This window comes from Peromyscus leucopus, unplaced genomic scaffold, assembly GCF_004664715.2.
Source record: "Peromyscus leucopus breed LL Stock unplaced genomic scaffold, UCI_PerLeu_2.1 scaffold_1226, whole genome shotgun sequence".
In the NCBI taxonomy this organism is placed as follows: domain Eukaryota; kingdom Metazoa; phylum Chordata; class Mammalia; order Rodentia; family Cricetidae; genus Peromyscus; species Peromyscus leucopus.
The window spans coordinates 83,171-100,000 of record NW_023504365.1 but is presented as its reverse complement, the minus strand read 5'-3'; positions in this window follow the sequence as shown (position 1 = coordinate 100,000).

Sequence of the window (16,830 nt, the reverse complement as noted above, 5' to 3'; positions counted from 1 at the left end):
TATTAACTAGATTCATGTTTACTGTGAATGTTAGTGATTATGATCAGGATAGTGCCACAGTGCACAGTAAAGAAATTGTGATGGGCATCATTAAACTGAATGCTTTTGTTCAGGAACGGGGGCAAAATGCAAGAAGTGTGGGTTAAATTAGAAATGTCCTCTTAGGCTCAAGCATTTGAATACTTGGTATCCATTTGGTGGTGCTATTTTAGAGGTTTAGTTCATATCAATTATTGTTATTGTCTCTATAGATTATTGTGCTTACCCAGCTTTACATCAGCGCTGGGGGACGAGGAGAATTCTAATACCTTTCTTTAAGAATTTATGGTAAAGTCAGGGAAGTAAGTATGCACGTTACATACATTTAGATTTCTAAATTCTTCCAGCTATGAGCTGTGAGACACTGACAATTCTTTCTGTCCCATCACCTTAAGAAAAAGGTCTTTATGATTGAACTACATAACACTAAAAAAGAAATAACTCTCTTCAGCTAAAAGCTTAATATATATTTTCTGATTCAAGACGTGTGACTGATAGGTATGTTTTGTTATCTCAGTTTTATAAACAGCCAAAGAGTGAAATAATGAGCTATAAGACTTACACTGTTGAAAAAAAAGTATGTCCAAATGTTTAATACTGCAAAGAAATATTTTAAATATGCATGACCATGGTGGTACACAAAAATATTTCCAGCCATAGTGATAATTTAGTAGAAGAATTGTCAGTTTGAGGTCAATCTAAGCTACATAGTAAGACTTTGTTAAAAAATAAATATATTTCATAGAATATACAAACTATCCATAAGTTATAAATTCTTACTAGGTCACTAATCTGAGAATGTAAAGGTTGAGGAGCATTCTTCCATCTCAACATTAATCTATTGCTTCTCAAGAATAGTTGCACATTATAAATGTTTGTTTATTTTTATTAGCACTATTTGGACACCAATCAGTACTGTGAAACCAGAGATTTCAATGGGTATCTATAGCACAAATCTTAAAAGGTCTTATTAATAAAAAAAAAAAACCCTGGAGACAGATATTAGAGTGAAAGCTGAAAGATCAGTTAAACAGAACAAGCCAGCCATGTTCTTACCTCTATGAAATCATCATTGTGGGGCCCCATCATCTTTCTGGAGATTTCAAATTTGCTGTTAGGCCTAGTCTTTATTCCTTGCAGTAAACTGATAGAAACTCTAACACAAAAACATGTATAGGCAGCTAAATGAAGCCTTTTTTCTAGGATTAATTAGTACTCTATATGACCATTAATATCAATTAAACAAAAAATATATATCAAATTTATATCAAAATTATATATATATAATTTTAATATAAAACTCATACCTTAAAAAAAGTTTAAAGAATCAAAATAGAACCAAAGAATTGAGATTAGTGGCAATAGAAAGGTCCCTTAATTTTGGTTTTCTTCTGTCAAATGGCTCTTTTTTCTGACATGATACAGAGATTTTGCATTTTCCTTTTAACAAATTTGCTTGGGTTTAGAGAAGGAGAGAACCATTCTCCAACTCCAAAGCCAGCTTTAATTTTTAATTGAACTAGGACTTCAAAAAGACTATTTATGTTAAGTGTCTGTAGAGGAGAGTAGAAATAAACATTTAGGAAGACTTAGGAAATTTTATATGTGATATATCAATAGATCAAGTCACTCCTTTCCTTGGGACATTTTTTTCTAGATTATATGTCCCTTTTCTTCAGGTGTCTCATTTGTCCAGTGTTCTTCAGATTCCTTAGCCTTCATTCTCCTGAAAGACAAAAACAAAAACCTTTCCCCAACCCTAACTTTGGGGAGGTTCCCTTTTTGCAAGTTTTATCTGATTAAATGAAAAGCACTTGATAGTGGTATAAGTTAATGCAAATTGAATGATCATGCTGGTGGATGAACTATCATCTCTTCTAATTAAGAGGCCTCTTTTGTTCTAATTGAACCTTTATCAATTTTGATGGTATCCATAGCTTTTCTTCTCCTGTAGAAACAAAAGCAAAACCTCATCTCCAACATAACACATATCCTGGTTTCCATTCTGAGGACAGCACATCCTTAAAGTATATAGGCTGATTTAATTCTGTAGTTTTTTTCTATTATCCATGTCTCTCTGCAGTCATTGTTCCTTGCTTTTTTGAAAGAATTTGAGAAAATTCAAAGTTAATAAAGCATTATTTAATCTATTTCTGGGGTTTTTTTGTTACCCTTTTCTGTTTTAAGATATTTAGAGTATCTTTTAGAGTTCTGTTTGATCTTTCTATGACTGCTTGGCCTTTAGGTTTGTGTGGTATACCTGTAATATGCTTTATATTGTAATAATCAAAAAACTGTTTCATTTCCCCAGAAACATATGTTTGAACCATGTCAGTTTTAATTTGTGCAGGTATAATCCAATTTTGAACTGAATTATAAGGACTTTTTTACCAGTTTACTTAAATTTTCTGATTTGTAACCTACCTTTCCTTGTTTGTTGGCATCTGTATAAATTCTAGGGTCTCCAGATATTGGTGTTTCCTGTATTATGTGAAGTACTATCCAGTTAGCTCTCTTTATAAATTGATTTCACTTTGGGGATATTTGCTTTTAATCTCTCCCAAAAAATACTGCAAGCTCTTTGCCAAGGTTCACTTTCTGCCCATAATTTGTCAATGTCATCCTTAGTTAAAGGTACAATTTCTGCTGGCTCTATTCCTGCTTATTGAGGAAGTCTCAATTTTCCTTTTAAAATCAAGTCAGAGATCTTTTTCACATAAGTTTTTAATTTTTTACTTTATTTATTAGGTATAAATATCCATTCTAATATAATGTCTTCCCTCTGCATTAAAATTTCCATAGGAGAATGCTTAGAGGGCTAATACCAAAATGCAATCAAGCTTTGGATCCACATGATACACATGTGCATCCTGTATTTTCTTTTCCACCAAAGCCAATTCTCTCTCAGCTTCAGATGATAAGTCTCTTGAACTATTTAAGTTCTTGTTATCTTCTAAGGTTTTGACCAAATTACTCAGTTCATCCTTTTTTATCCTCATAGTGGTCCAGAGACTGGAAATGTCTCCTAATAATCTTTGAAGGTCTTTAAAAATCTGTAATGGTTCTCTCCTAATTTGTACCTTTTGGGGTCAGATTTTTCTGTAGACCTATTTTATATCCTAAATAATTAATAGTATATCCTCTTTGTATCTTTTCAGAAACAATTTGTAATCCCCAACAAGGTAAAATTTTCTTTACTTCTTCAAACATTCTTTGTAAAGTATCCACATTTGAATCAGCTAATAAAATGTCATCCATGTAGTAGTAAATTATAGATTTAGGAAATTGTTTACGTATTACTTCCAATGACTGTCATACGAAATATTGGCACAGGGTTGGGCTATTTAACATTCCTTATAGGAGAACCATCCATTGATATCTCTTGCCTGGCTGGAAATTATTATAAGTAGGTACCATGAAGGCAAATTTTTTTCTGTCTTTTTCTTGTAAGGATATTGAGAAGAAACAGTCTTTTATATCAGTAACTATAAGAGGCCATCCTTTAGGTAACAGAGTAGGCAAAGGAATTCCAGATTATAGAGAGTCCATTGGCTGAATTATCTTGTTAATTGCTCTTAGTTCTGTTACTATTCACCATTTATTAGATTTCTTTTTAATAACAGATACAGGAGAATTCCAAGGGCTGGTTGATTCTTCAATATGCTCAGTATTTAACTGCTCTTGTACCCACTGTTCAAAAGCCTGCAGTTTCTTTGTTGTTAAAGGCCATTGCTGAAACCATACAGACTTGTCTGCTAACCATTTTAAAGATAGAGCTGTTGGTGTCTTTGAAAGATCAGCACTTGTTGGGCCTCATTCTTGTACAATCTGGTTGGCCTAGTGACTGTTCTTTATAATACCTTCTAATATTTTTCTCAGAGACATGTTAGTTTATTGTTTGTTTCTGAGGTTGGAGAATGCTAATATGGGTATTCCAATGTTGTCATAAATCATGTCCCTGTAGATTCACAGCTATATTATTCACATGTGGCTTTAGTTTTCCTCTCTGTTCTTCTGGCCCTATACATTCAGCCTTGTACTCTGTTTCACTTGAGATAATGTTCCAACTCCTAACAGCTGAACATTTACCGCCTGAAGAGGCCAATTTGGATGCCAAGATTCTGTTTGTAATTATTGTGATGTCCACACCTGTGTATACAAGACATTCCATGAGAATGTCATTTATTTGTATTTTTAATTTTGGTCTTTGTTCAATTATAAAAGTTTGTCAAAAAAATTTGCTTTCTGATTTCTCCCAAATTTTTTGTTCTCTCTTCTATATCTGTTCTATCACCCAGAGCCATAATGTTTTTTCAATAGGCATTAGGTTATTTAATTGCTCTGAGAAGGGGTTTCTTCTGCAATGGCAGGAAAGGACTGAACTGAATTTGTCATGGGGGTCTGCAAGAAGCCCCTCGGGGAGTTTCTTGAAGGCAAAAGCAAAGGATTACCTTATCTATCCCTTGTTGATCTACATTCATTAGTCCAATGTTTGCCTTTTCTACACCTTCTGTATATTCCAGAAGGAAGTCACATTCTGTTAGGATTATTCCTTGATAATACATTGTTTCGAGGAACACTCTGTTTACAGTCCATTTTTAGGGGACCATGTTTACCACAATTGAAACACCTGACATCACAATTTTTCTTCAAGCCTCTTGAAATCACCTCTTCTATCCAAGTATCATTGTAGTCATTAGATTCAATATTCATTGTGTCTTGCATCCATTCCTCTAAGGGTACTGATCTTGCCTTTAATGGCCTAATTATCCTTTTGCATTGTGCATTAGCATTTTCAAAAACCAGAGATTGAATTATTATCTGTTTAGCTTCTGAATTTGGTATCATTCTATTTACTGTTGAAGACAGCCTTTGTAAGAATTCTGTGAATGTTTCTTTTCGGCCCTGTATAACTTTTGTAAATGACTCAATTTTCTTTCCTACTTCTTTAATTCTGTCCCAAACATTCAAGTATGTCATTGTCATAAAATTAGGGTGTGGTCATCATATAAACATTGCTTTTGTATATCAGCCTAATTGCCTTCTCCAAGAAGTTGGTCTTGGGAAATTTCCATACCACTAGCCCTTCATCATTGTTCAATGTTCTTAGCCTCATCTTTCCACCAGGTCCTCCATTGTAACTGGGGACCAGCCTCTAAACAGATGTAACCATATCTTTCCAGTCTTGAGGGTTAATTCTATTACAAGTTTACCATGAGTTTAACATTTGCTTCACATATGGAGAATGCATACCATATGAGACTATAGCTTCTTTGAATCTCCTCAAATCTAACAATTGCATGGGAGTCCAAACAGCTCATACACAGCCTTGAGCATATGGCAGTTCCTGTAAGGTTACTGGAAAGATTAACTTGGCTCTTTGAAAGCCTTAGGCTGTTTCTCTGTAACTGTATAATGCAGTGCCGAGATAGGTTCACCTTTAAATTCCTCTGTCTGTTTTTCTAAAACTTTTATCTTTTACCCATATTAACCAACTATTTTAATGCTAAAACAAAAATGATCAAAGAAATAATATTTATAATTGATGTTATGTAAATTCCAGCAACATTAATTTTCTTCTCATTTTATTGTTCCATTTTTAGACCACCTAATATGTTATCAAACAGAGACCAAATTCCCTCCATTGTAAAAATGTTTCCCATTTTTTTTAATTAAGAAATTTTTCTATTCATTTTACATGTCCTCCCTCCTCCCACCCCCAGGCTTCCCCAAAACCTACCCCTCATTCCTACCTCCTTCAATGCAAGGTGATCCCTGGGGAGTCATCAGAGACTGGTACATTCAGTTGAGGCAAGTCCAAGTCCCTCCTCTCTGCACCAAGGCTGCTCAAAGTGTCTCAGCATAGGCCCTAGGTTCCAAAAAGCTGGCTCATGCACTAAGGATAGGTCCCAGTCTCACTGCCTGGGGGCCCCCTAAACAGTTCAAGCTAAACAACTGTCTCACTTATCCAGAGGGCCAATCAAGTACCATGGGGGATCCTCAGCTATTAGTTCACAGTTAATGTGTTTCCACTAGTATGGCTAGTTGTCTCTGTACTTTTTCCAATCATGGTCTCGATATCTCTTGCTCATAGAATCCCTCCTGTCTCTTGTCGATTGGACTCCTGGAGCTCTGCCTGGGACTTAGCTGTAGATCTCTGCTACAGCTTCCATCTGTCACTGGATGAAGGTTCTCATTTTAATGTGGGAAAAAATTCTCTTTTAATTAATTCTTCTCTTTAAGAAATCTTAATTTAATCACCAAATTTGCCAACAATGATGATTCAGATGTGAGGGTGACTGCTTCTGTATAGAGAAGTAGAAGCTGGAGTGAGTTTCACAGCAGCTAGCTAGTATGGTAGCAGTCTGAAATGGGGATCCAGAGAGAGCCTACAATCCACCAGGAAAGAGGATGCCAAAGAGACTCCAGCCCATGTGGGGTGGAGACACTGGCCATGTGCAACTCATACCTAAGGCCACAGGCAAGTGGGTTTTTCAAAAATTTGTACCACAAATGTTGTCACCAGAAGTAACATGAATCGTAAAAGGTCTTATTAATTTAAAAAAAAAAACCCTAAAGCCAGATATTGGGGTGAAGGCTGAAATATCAGAGAAGTAGATCAAGCTAACCACATTCTTATCTCTATGATATTCTCAGCCTCAAGAGAGTGTCTTCCTGTTTACTCATGCCTTATATACCTTTCTGTGTCCTGTCTTCTTCCTTCCTTCCTAGTACTGGGATTAAAGGCATGTGCCACCATACCTGGCTCTGTTCCCAGTGTGGCCTTGAACTCACATAGATCCGGATAAACCTCTACTTCTTGAATGCTAGGATTAAAGGTATGTGCTACCATCCCCTGACCTCTATGTTTAATATAGTGGCTGGCTTTGTCCTCTAATGCCCAGGTAAGCTTTATTGGGATACACAATATATCACCATATCACCACAGGTACCCTGTAAAGAAGGACAAGGGTAAAGAACATCTTATTTTTCCTCTATCAAAAGGACAAAATCTGCAAGAGACAGAGAGAGAGAGTTCTGATTGATCAATTAATGATATTCCACAGAAGAGCATACTGATTCAGCAGGTAGTATTATAAAAACTCCATTCTGGCTAATCACAGCTGTGTCCATCAGAAGGGTCTCCACAGATCCAGTCATGGTCTGGTTTTGGTTCTCAGTCTATCCTGTCTGCTTCTCCTCTCATTCTGGAGAAAGAGCTTGGAGAGCGGGAAGCTCCCTCGTGAATCTACTCATTTCCCAGTCATTGACAATTTCCTCCAGATAGATGTGAAGGATATCAGTCAATCCTTGACCAATGTAAGTATTCTGTGTGCTCCTCCAGTACCTTGATAAAGAAGATAAATTGAAAGTTGCTTTAAAGTAAAGTCTAGTATAAGAGGCAATATTGCTGTAAATAATCATAAATTCAAAACTCTTGCAAAGTATTGTGTACCTTATGACTTTTACAGCTGTCTCTTGTCAGGAATTCAGTAATGAGTGAGGTTTCAGTTGAAAAGATATTTATGTCATTATATTTTATTAAAAAAAGAAAAAATTCTCACAAAATTTGTGAATACTTCCTATCTTAAAAAAGCAAAAAAACCCCAGCCTTTTCCATTATTTTTGATTGCAGATCAATAATGAGAAATATTTTATTCAATAAGTCAGGTAGAACTTTAGACATACATTTTCTACCTATTTGATGCTGGACTCTAAAGAACTAACTGATGACTAATTTAAATTTAGTTAAATTGGTATTTAACTAAATACCAATAGACATGGAATAACAGAAGAAATGGAAGAAAGAAGCCAAACTTTCAGCATATTTGGTGATATTTGTATCCAATTTTAATTTTTGCAAAACCTAGGTCTGGGGCTAAGAATGCTGCAGAGAAGCACCTGTCTTTCCAGGAAATACTGCATGCCTGTGGTGCAGCTTTGGTGGTGCCCTCTCTCTGTGTTTGTAGTGGCAGTTGCCAAATCTGGCCTGCTCAACAGAATCATTTGTGGTGCGTTACAAATTTACATTTCAAAACTAAGTGGGCCTAGCTTTACTGTTGTATTTCTGCATCATTTAATCTATTCCTTTGGCTAATTTTTTTGTGAGTACCAGACTGTTTATATCACTATAGCTGTTTAATATAATTTGAGGTCAGGTATTGATATACTTCCAACAGTGTTTTTACTCCTTAGAATTGCCTTAACTATTCTTGGTTCTTTGTGGTCCCATATGAAGTTCTCTGTTGGTTTTCTAAACTTGTAATATGTTATCAGATGTTTGATAAATAGCATTAGATCTGTAAACATAGTAGTAAGGTTTTAGTAGTATGGGCATTTTGCACTTTGGTTACTGTTTCTTTTCTGGCCTTCTAGCTGGAGAGGCCTATAGTTGATCAGAGGTACATAATTTACATTTAGGGATGAACATTTTGCATTCTCTTATTCTCTGCACCTTCACCATTAGCAGCCTCCGTGTTCACTGAAGCTTCTCTGATGGTGGTTGTGAAATATCTTGTATGCGTGGTTTTCTTTTGGATTATGTAAGACTTGCTAGGGACTACATTCTTAAAGAAAACAAACTCACCTTCTCTTGAGAGCTAAGTAGTACCAGTAGCTTCTTGACTATTGGTGGGACTTTGTACCCACTTACCCTCTCTATACTGTGATTTTGTCGGTTTAAACTTACCTGGGTCTTGTGAATGTTGTCACAACTGTTTTAAATTGACATGTGCAGCTGCTTTGATGTGTTCAGGATGCACTGTTTCCTTTTAGTCACCCACAACTTCTGCCTTTTTTTGTCCCTTCTTCCATAATGATCCCTTAGCCTTAGGAAGAAGCATTGAGATATAGATCTCCCATTTATGGCTGAGCATACCATAGTCTTGTTTTGCTCTGTGCCTTGAGTGGCTGTGGGTCTCTGTGTTAATCATTATCTACTGCAAATAGGAGTTTCTCTGATATGGGTTGATAGATGTGTTAATGATACACACACACACACCACACACACAAACACCTCACCAATATGATTTAGTGGTATATACACAGCACCAATGTAGTTTTCTTCCCAAATCCATAACTGGAATGACCATACAAAATCTGCTGAAGGTTACGTGCTAACAGACTCCTGTCCTGAGCTTTTCATTAAGGTCAACATACTGAAAGGAAATGAATAAAAAAAGAAAAGAATATGATGCCCTTTTCTGACCTCCATGGGCACCAGGAATGCATGTAGTACACATATATGTATGCAGGCAAACACACATACACATAAAAAGGAAGTAAGACATAATGAAGGAAGGAGCATTCTTTTTCATTTTTGAGTGCTTAACTATAATTGTCTTTAAGTAGACTTGAACTTGAATAGTGAGTGACCTTTGAACTTCCTGTATCTATATAACTGGAAGATTTTATAGACCCGGGAGAATTTTTTAAATAAATTTATTTATTTATTTTACATCCCAGTCACCATTTCCTATGGTGATATTTTATTTGTACTGAAATGTGATTTTATTTGTATGTTAATAAATAAAGTTGCCTGGGGGTCAGAGCTAATAGTAAGCCATAGCGGAGCTGGGTGTTTGTGGTGCACGCCTTTAATCCCAGCACTTGGTAGACAGAGCTAGGTAGATCTCTGTGTGGTCAAGGATACAGCTAGCATTGGAGACACATGCCTTTAATCTCAATACCAACCATAGAAGACCTGGAGGTCTGTACAGACAGGCAGTAATGAGGTGGTCATATGGTTGGGTTTACAACCAATAAGAAGGCAGAACAGAAAGTCTATATAAAGGCAAACACACAGGAAGTAGGTCTCTCTTGGCTGAAGAGGCTAGCTGCAGCAGATGGTAAGGCTCTTAGCTCTGACCTCTTGGGCTTTCATCTTTACATTGGCTCTGTGTTTCTTATTTAATAAGATGGTTACTTCTACAATTTCCCCTCCCTCCCATCCTCCCAGACCTTCTCCCACCTCCATTCCTTTATTACCACTCCCCCAATCCACTCCTCCTCCACTTCTGTTTAGGAAAGGGCAGGTATCCCATTAGTATCAACAGAACATGGCATATCAAGTTGCAGTAAGACTAAGCACCTCTTATTTATTAAGGCTGGACAAGGTGATCCAGTATGAGGAGTAGGGTCCCAAAAGCCAGTAAAAGAGTTTTTTGAGGGTCTATTGTTCTTTGATGATATCAGAAAAATATGTGCCACTATATGAGACAACTTCACCCCCTCCATGCCTATCATAATCACAAAATATAGCTGTCTCAATTTCCAACCCAGCAATACAGTTGTGAGCATCCTCCACAGAGATGCCAGCCATGCATTTCAGACAAGACATAGGGCAATGGAATATTGGACACCAACCCTGTCCCTGCAGTACTTCAATTTGTTGAGCTGGGGTAGGTAGCAGTAGCTGACTAATGGCACAAGGCCAGCCCAGATGCTTACTGGGAAGAGAGCAGAAAGGGGAATATAAATTTTTCTAGGCCATTCATACCATTCATATCATATCATTGATTTTTTTTCCTCCTTCAACTGTGACAGATGGTTTTGCTACATACATTACTCTAGATGGGTAGCAGTGGTCTTTTAGGGCTTGGAATGCATTGCTACAGGTTCTTCTGGTTTTCAAGGTTTCTGTTGAGAAATCAGTCATTTTTGATGGGTTTCCTGTCATATATGACTTGTGTTTTCCTCTGATAGGTTTCAATACTTTTATGTTCTATATACTTAGTTTTTCAACCATGATATGCTGTGAGAAGTTTTTTTTTCTGATTGTGTTCTTTTGATGTTCTGAGTGCTTCTTGTATTATTAGGGAGGTTTTCATCTATGATTTTTTTGAAGATCTGATCTATGCCACTGTCCTATGAATATTTCCTCTCATCTATTCTTATAATTGAAAGCTCTGATGTTTCCTTGTGGTAGCACCATACATGCATGTTCATTGCATGTGCTTTTAGTTTTTCATATTCTTTGCTTATTTGTCTTAATTCTCTACTGTATCTTTGTATCCTGTCATTCTATTTTCTGCTTTATTCATGTACTTCTCAGACTTTCCCTTGATTTTTCTACTTGGGCTTATTGGGTTTTTCAATTCCATCTTTATTTCATCTTGATTTCTCTTCAGAGTTTCTATCTCCTGATTGAAACACTTTTTCAAACCTTGTATTGTACTCACCATTTTCATCAGGCTTCTGCTTGGGTTTTCGTGGGCATCACTCTGTTGTTGTTATTGTTGTTGTTGTTGTTGTTTATTCCTTCTATTTAAGTTCATTGAGCATCTTCTTTATGGCTTTTTTACTTGACAATTTTGTTGATGTACTTTATGTATACAAGTGTTTTGTCTGCATGAACACCTATATACCATAAGAGAGCATCAGATCCATTATAGATGGTTGTAAGCCACCATGTAGCTGCTGGGAATTGAACTTAAGACCTCTAGAAGAGCAGAGTAGCCAGTTCTCTTAACCAGTGAGTCATCTCTCCAGCCTCTCCTTGATTTTTTTTTTATGAAACACACGAATATTCTTTTAAATTCTGTGTCCTGGGGTTCATCTTAGGTAATTCTCTTTGGCAAATAGTTCTATAGGACTGGTGGATTTTGTAGAGGAGATACTGCCTTTATCTTTCATATTGTTTGTATTTTTGCAATGAGATCTGAGCATGTTGACTTCTTTTGTTTGTTCTATGTCTGATATGGACAGAGCAGGTTGGGACTGAATAAAGCATATGTGGGGTAGGTTTGGGCCTAAATGTTGGATATAGTTTAGATGGAATAAAGTCAGTTGGAAACATAAAGATCAGTTGATGTGAAGGAAATGTGTCCTGGTCCAAATTTGTTGCAAAGGGTAGAACTGGTGTTGGGGAGTATATGCAGAGGATGATCAGGCTGAATTACCCTGTTCAGACTTGAGGTAAGATATACAAGATATAACTGAACACAGAGGCTGGAAAGTGGCTCAAGGGGCCTGTAGGTTGAAGGAAAGTGAAGGATGTGTTTTGGCCAGTGCCTGGAAGTTTGAATTCACACATAAGGAGTGTCTATACTAAATCAGGATACATGGTTTCAGAAGTGTGCAGACATGCCCAGCTCTCATGTGGATGCTGGGGAATCTGAACTCAGGTATCATTCTTGTGCCATAAGTGCTTTCAGCTGCTGAACTGTCTACCTACTTCAGTAATAAAACAAAAGAATTCATAAAAGTTCTGGTGATGGGATGGCCAAACACCCTAATAGTCGTGCTAGAAACCCCATCCAACGACTGAGGGATCTGGATGCAGACATCCATGGCTAGGCCCCTGGTGGAGCTCCATGAGTCTAATTAGCGAGAAAGAGGAGGGTTTATATGAGCGAGAATTGTTGAAACCAAGGTTCGATAAAGCACAGGGACAAATAGCCAAACGAATGGAAACACATGAACTATGAACCAAAGGCTGAGGGGCCCCCAACTGAATCAGGCCCTCTGAATAGGTGAGACAGTTGATTGTCTTGTATGTTTGGGAGGCATCTAGGCAGTGGGACTGGGTCCTATGCTCATTGCATGAGTTGGCTGTTTGAAACCTGGGGCTTATGCAGGGACCCTTGGCTTAGTCTGAGAGGAGGGCACTGGACCTGCCTGGAAGGAGTCTACAGAATTGATCTCAGTCCTTGGGGGAGGCTTGGCCCTGGAGGAGGTGGGAATGGGGAGTGGACTGGGGAAGAGGGAAGGGAGTGGGGGGGGGAGAACAAGGGAATCCGTAGCTGATATGTAGAACTGAATGGTATTGTAAAATAAAATAAAAGGGAAAAAAAGATGAGGAAATGGGTGAATCATGCAAAAAGAAAACAGACACCACAGAAATAAAGACAATTGTGGGTTTAATACGTAATTATTATCGTTTTAGGATACATGCTTATTAAAATTATGCAAAATATTAAAAATAAAACAAAACAAAAGAATATAATATTATATAAAAATGGGTAAATTAACCAAAGACACATAATAACTATGACAAACTTTATGATTTTTACATGTGTATATACATAAATATACATGTGATATAAAAGGAATAGAAAGGGTAAACAATGTGAAAGAAAGTCAAGAAGTACCACATATGCATAATAAAACAGATATGAAGATCAGAGAAAAAATGAGAAATAATAGTTGAGGCCCACAAAATATTAAGTATGATTCTGTTTAATTAAAGGAAATATGTTATGCAGCTGAAGATACTCACTACCAGTAAATTGCTGGTGGTAAGCTAAAGCTAGTGGCTCTTGCTCTTTTGCTTTAACTCTGTATTTGACTGTGTTTCTTATTTAATAAGACTGTTTAGAATTTTGTCTACAGTTGGCACCCATGAGGCAAGAGTTCATTAAAAAATCATTGGTGGCCTCACAGGCCAGGGGCTACAGGCCCAGGCTTGGCCAGAGTTTACAGGCTCCAGGCCCAGCTGGAGCTACTGGTCTGGCTGCATGTGGTCAAAGCTGCACTCAGCTGTAACTACAAGCATTACACGAAGCTGGAGCTACTTGTGACCAGATCACCAATTCAAGCAGCTCAGGCTTAAAGGGGCCGGTACTACTAGCAGCTCAGGTCCGAATCGGCTCAAACAGGAGGATGTGGCTAGATTTCAGCTTTTAGCCTGAACATGTGCTCTACTTTCTTTCTTTCTTTTTCTTTCTTTTCTCTCTGTCTCTGTCTCTCTGTCTCTCTCTGTCTCTGTCTCTCTGTCTGTCTCTGTCTCTCTCTCTTTCTCTTTCTTTGGATTCCCATCTCGACACTAGGTAGCTGTTTTGAAATTCCCTTGGACTTCTACTGTTCTATGCAGACTTGGTAAATCAAATAAGATATCAGATATATTAACGGGAGAAATTACTTAAAAAGGAAAAATTTTCCCACATTAAAAAAATGGTAAATATCTTTACAATAGAAGTAAATTGGTCTTTGTTTGATAAAACATTAGGCAGTCTGAAAATGGAACAATTACATAAGAGGATTAATGCTGATGGGATATATGTAACATCAATTATACATATTTGTTTACTTATCCTTATTTTAAAATTTAAAAAGATAGTCAATTTAAGTGCCAGGATAAAAGCTTTAGAAAAGCCTGTTAAAATGAATTATAGAGAAATTCAGACTCAGACAGAAGAATCTAAGGGTGAAATTATTTCAGGGTTGGATTATAAGGTAACAGAAAGACAGTCTAGTCTGTTTTCAAACAATGAAACTTAATTTATCTGGTAACCGTACAGCAACTACCTGATCAAGGATGTGTACAAACTAATCGGACTCCAGTTGAAATGTTAGATTTAAGAAGGTTTAAGGAGGCAATAGTATCTTATGGCATACATTTCCCATTTGTAAAGCAAATGTTAAACTCCTGGTAAACTTGTAATAGGATTACCCCTCAAGACTGGAAAGAATTAGTAACTGCAGTCCTGGAACCGGAGCCGAGCTCCAATGGAGCCATGTGGTACAGAGATGAGGCTAAGAACATAAAAAGTCAATGGAGGACTAGAGGTGTGGAAATCTCCCAGGATCAGCTTCTTGGAGAAGGACAATTTGCTGAAATACAAAGTCAATGTTTATATGATAACCAAAACTTAATTCTATGCTGCATGGCAGCCATGAATGCATGGGACAGAATTGAGGAAGCAGGAAAAAAATTGAGTCATTCACAAAAGTTATTCAGGGCCCAAAAGAATCCTTCATGGATTTCTTACAAAGACTATTTTCAGCAGTAAATAGAATGGTCCTGAATTCAGAAGCTAGCCAGATAATAATTGACTCTTTGGCTTTTGAAAAAAGTGAATACAGCATGCAAGAGAATAATCAGGCTGTTAAAGGCAAGATCTGCACCTGTGAAGGACTGGATCAGGGACACAATTAATGTTGAGTCTCATGGCCATGATGATATGTGAATAGGAGAAGCAATTTCAAAAAGGTTTGAGGAATATCAGATGTTTTGGATGTGGAAAGCAAGGACATTTGAAAAGGGACTGTAAACAGGACATTCCTAGAACAATGTTTCTTCAAGGAGCAATGGCAACAGAATGCCTCTCCCTTCTGGAGTATGCAGAAGGTGTGGTAAGGGAAAACACTGGACCAACGAATGTAGATCAACAAGGGACAGGCAAGGTAATCCTTTGCCTCTGTCCTCAGGAAATTCCCAGAGGGGCCTCAGGGAGGCCCCCACAGTAAATCCAGTTCAGACCTTTCTTAGCCATCATAGAAGAAACACCTATCTCTGAGCAATTAAATAACCAAATGCCTATTGGAAAAAATCAGGCTGCTCAGGGTGATAGAACAGCTGAGGCAGAGAGAATAGAAAATTCAGGAGAAACCATAAAGCAATTTTTTGGCAAACTTCTCTAAATGAAAAAAGACCAAAATTAAAAATACTAATAAATGATGTTTTGTTGTCTGGTCTAGTAGACACAGGTGAGGACGTGACAATAATTGCACCAGAATTTTGGCATCCAACTTGGCCTATTCAGGAGGTAAATGTTCAGCTGTTAGGGATTGGAACATTATCTCAAGTAAAACAGAGTGCAAGATGGCTCGAATGTATAGGTCCAGAGGGACAGAGAGGAAAATTAAAGCCATATGTGGCTAACATAGCTGTGAACTTATGGGATCATGATCTATTACAACAATGGAATACTCAGATCAACATCCCTCCAACCTCAGAAACAAATTATAAACTAACACATGTTTCTGAGAGAAATATTAGAAGGTATTATTCTAATGAGTGGTTACCAGCCATCTAGATTGTATAAGAACAAGCTACAACAACTTTACTAGAAAAATATATAACTGTAAAAATATTAATATTTTACAAAGAGCTGCATTTTATACCACAACAATCTGTATATAGATCAAATAGCATGTGTGAATTATGCTTGTGTACTAATAGATGTACAGACATATCTCTGTACTAGGCCCCAAGGTAAGAATTTAGGAATGCCTGACAAAGTAGCTCCTTTGAGACTAAGACAGGAAGAGATAATCAGTAAAGTTACTTCTCAGTTGATTATTTGTAATACAGTGGAAAGGGAATGTAGCATCTAGAAATTATAGAAATGTGACTCTTCCTGGGACCATTATTCTTTTGGGAAGAGAAGGGACACATATAGAACATATGGTTAGCAATAGAAAAGCAAAATGCATGTCAGGTCTAACCTGAGAATGTCAAGTCAAAAACATGTTTAAAATTTTACCTTTTATTGAAAATAGCAGCAAAGCAGGGCATGACCTGACTCTGCATGTGTATTTCTCCTGTGACTTGTCTTCTACAGGGTGGAGCAATTCCTGGACACTGTTTATTTGTTTCAAATACAAATACTTCCAGTGACTCTAAGTGATGCTTGGCCAAAGAGCTTTGGTAATGCCTTCCTCTTCACATTCTGTTTTACATGTATGTATGTGGGCGTGTGGATATGTGTGCATAATCAGCTGTATATATGTGACAGGATGTATGCACATATACATACACATATGTGGAAGTCAGAGTTGAAGCTTGGGTATTGTTTCTTGGGAGAGGACAAGCTTGTTTTTTGAGATAGTGTATCCCACCAAGACACAAGGCTCATTAATTAGGCTGGGTTGGGTGTCCAGGAAGGTCCCAGAATCTCTTGTTCTGTCTCCTCAGTGTTGGTAAAATAATAACAAACCACAATGCCTGGTCATAATATATATACCACAGACTGGATTTAGATCTTCAGGTTTGCATGGCAAGTACTTTAATGAATGAAATATCTCTCTAGCACCCTAGCTTGAATTCTCTATGCTTCACAATATGTG